The 3,504-nt window shown below is 43.4% G+C and overlaps 1 pseudogene; it reads left to right on the top strand.

Moving 5' to 3' along the window:
- The first annotated feature begins 742 nt into the window (after positions 1–742).
- On the top strand, positions 743–860 carry LOC134930033 (5S ribosomal RNA; annotated as a pseudogene).
- Positions 861–3,504: the final 2,644 nt, after the last annotated feature.

The following is a 3,504-nucleotide window of genomic DNA, read 5'->3' as shown; positions in this document are numbered from 1 at the left end:
AGTTTCAGATTGTAAGATATTCTCTCATGTTATGCCAGTTCCTAAGGTTTAAGCAATTTCTTTGTGAGCCAGCCCTGAGCTTAAAATAATTTTTTTGTGTGAGTTATCTCTCTAATATTCCTCAAAGCCATGTTATTCTCTAAATAGGAGGTTACAAGGCTCAAGTAATCTTTCTATACTATGCTATGTCAGTCTCCAATCAGGAGGTTACAGGGTTCAAGTAATTTTTTTTGTGAGCCAGCCTTGAGCTCTAAACCTATACTTTTTGATCTACCCTTTCCTATATTTATGGAGCAAACAGCAATGTACATTCTTTAATGTTTCTTTTGTTTTGTTCCTTACGTATGGTGCAAATAACTGTGCACATTTTTCAGTGTTTACATTTTCAGTGTTTTCATTGATTATTTGCTTTATAATTCTGTGTGAGCCAGCCCTGAGCTCTTAATATACCTGTTGTACTGAATCTGCACTATATATACAACATATTTTTGATAGTACAAATTTTCACACTATCATCTAGAAATCACTTGAGCGGTGTATTGATTCCTCTGTGATTTTCCCAATTTAGAGAGTTTCATACCTAAACACCTCTCTATTATATTATATTATTTCTGTTTCTCTTCCCATTTTTTATTTTTTTACCACACACTCTTCTCTGGAAATATCTTTCGGACCATTTTGTCCTGACCTATGCAAAGTACAAATAAGCAGAGTGTGACCTATCTTTCTCCTTCACCAAACTGCCCACGGCCATACTACCCTGAATACGCCCGATCTTGTCCAATCTCGGAAGCTAAGCAGATATGGCCTGGTCAGTACTAGGACGGGAAACCTCCTGAGAATACCAGGTGCAGTGGGCCATTTTTAAGGAAAAGAGTTACCTATAATTCAGACTACTTTCAAAACACTCTCTTGTTTGGAAAAATCAATTCGAACAATGTGGTACCGACCCAATAGAGTACAGAAATAGTGGTGGTTTCCCCCTTCATATTTTTTCTTTTCCTTTTTTCTTCTCTCTTTTTCTTTTCTTTTCTTCTCTCTTTTTCCTTTTTCTTCTCTCCTCTTTTCCATCTCTGGCCCACTGCCTTACTACACTAACTTCCTGAGAATACCAGGTGCAGTGGGCCTCTATTCTTCGTCCCAAACCCATTCCCTCTTTTCCAAACCTCCTCTCCATTTCTCAACCCCCCCCCCCTTTTTTTCATAACCCCCCTTTCCCCCCCCCCCACCACAAAGGGGAGTCTAATAATTCTTTCCACCCCTTTTCTATCACATCCATCCCTAGCTCCTTTATAAACCTTAGAAGTTCTGCTCATATCTTCTACCAAAGATATCCATAATCCAGGCATGCACAGTGATTTCCTGGACACCCGGCACCTCAAGAAACCTTTTGGTATCTTCTATCACTTCTCTGATATTTTCACCTATTCATCTATCTTATACCTCATTTGTTAACAAGGTTAAATAAGATTTTTATATATATACACACAACAATAGACACGAGTTTCAAATTTTTGACAAAAAAGTTTTTTTATTCAAGGATTGATTAAAGGTTAAGTTTTATTATTTGTCGTCAAACACATTATTTCTAACACAACAAAAGAGTGCTCCCAAAAAAAGGGTTTTTTGTCTTTTTCTCCTTCCTTCCCAATTGTACTTCTTTATAAACCCCTGGCCAAAAGAACCTTTGTAAAACTCTTTCAGTGGTTTTTTCTGCCCCTAAATGTCCTGCGGTAACGTGACTATGAGCTAAATCTAGTACCGTTCTCCGATAAGGCTGTGGAACTACCAGCTGTTCCACCACATCCTCACCCCTTTTGACAATGTGGTACAAGAGCTCATTACAGATGGCCATGTGGGGATACGTAACCCTGTCACCTGGTACCGCAGGTCCTCCATTAACAACCTTAACATTCTCTCTAGCCTTTATTAAGGTAGGATCCTTTAACTGTTCAGACACAAACAGATCCTTCTTTACCTCCAGGTCAGGCATGCTTTCAGTTCTAACTACTATGTCTCTGTTCCCAGCAAGAGGGTCTTCACTGGATTCCCCATCTGTCCCTTCCCCAACCAAACTAGCAAAAGGCAAAGGGTCAGAAAGTTCCGAAGACACACGTACATCCATGAAATCACCGGTATTATCAACTGGCTCTTTACTTCTCACATCTGTTGATAAACGTGATTCCCACAGTTTCCAAAAATGAGGAAAATCCCTCCCTATTATGGCCTCATGCACCAAGGTGGGGACCAGTCCTACTTTAACAATTGCTGACCCACAACAAGTTTCTATATTCTCTTCAGCAGTGACATAATGTTGAGTATCCCCATGTATGCAAGTTACCCCAATAGGTATTTGCTGGACCTTTAAGGGGTTCACTAACCCCGCTTTCACAAGGGTAACTAAACTTCCTGAATCTAGCAAGGCCTCTACCCGGTTACCCTCTTAGAACACATCACACATTTGTTTTTCCAGCTCAGGTGAAGGTACCACAGTACAGGCTAACCTAGCAAAGAAAGACATTCTGCGAGATTCAAAGGCAGCATCACATTGCATGGGTTCTTGCGTGACTGGGCAATTGGCAATAACATGACCTGGCATACCACACCTAAAACATTTAACCACACGATTATCAACCCGTTTGGGCAGCATAGACCGTTCTAGCCCCATTGGCCTGTCTCCAGGGCCAGTGTTTACAGTCTCTCCAGCCTTGCGTTCTCTTAACCGCCCAGCAACATTTTCCCACGGAACAGTCTTACCAGTCTTTACTGAAGGGCGCTGTCGAGGATCTATGGGTTGCTGGGTGGTCATCAGTAGTTCCTCTGCTGCCAAATACCTCTCTACCATGTCCACTAATTGGTCAGCAGTACCCGGGTCTCCATGGCTCACCCACTTGCGCAGGACCATGGGCAAAGATCTCAAGTAGCGGTCCATGACGACTCTTTCAACCATCTGGGGACCAGTTAATGTCTCTGGCTGTAGCCATTTTTTTTGTTAGCTGAATAAGGTCGTGCATCTGGGAGCGAGGCGGCTTCTCCATGGCGTACACCCAACGGTGCACCCGTTGTGCTCGTACTGACAGCGTGACTCCCAGGCGGGTCAGGATCTCAGTCTTTAGTTTATCATAGTCCCGAGCCTCAGCAGGGCTTAAATCAAAGTACGCTTTTTGGGGCTCACCTGACAGAAAAGGTGCCAGCAGGCTGGCCCACTGTGCTTTCGACCAGTTCTCACGCTCAGCAGTCCTTTCAAACGTGGTCAGGTAGGCCTCCACATCATCAGCCTCTGTCATTTTCTGCAGGAAGTGACTGGCCCATATAGAACTAGAGCTGGTCGGAGCACTGCCGGCCACATCTCCAATCCGGGCTGCAAGGCTCTGCACCACTTTTGTTAAGGCCTCTCTATCCTGACGCTGTTGCCTGTAAAGTTCGTCAACAGCTGCCTGCTGTTGTCTCCTATTTTCCTCCATTGCCACCTGCTGCTGTCTCCAATTTTCCTCCATTGCCACC

Source organism: Pseudophryne corroboree, chromosome 5 (assembly GCF_028390025.1).
Source record: "Pseudophryne corroboree isolate aPseCor3 chromosome 5, aPseCor3.hap2, whole genome shotgun sequence".
In the NCBI taxonomy this organism is placed as follows: Eukaryota; Metazoa; Chordata; class Amphibia; order Anura; family Myobatrachidae; genus Pseudophryne; species Pseudophryne corroboree.
This window is presented reverse-complemented; position numbering and strand designations above follow the sequence as displayed.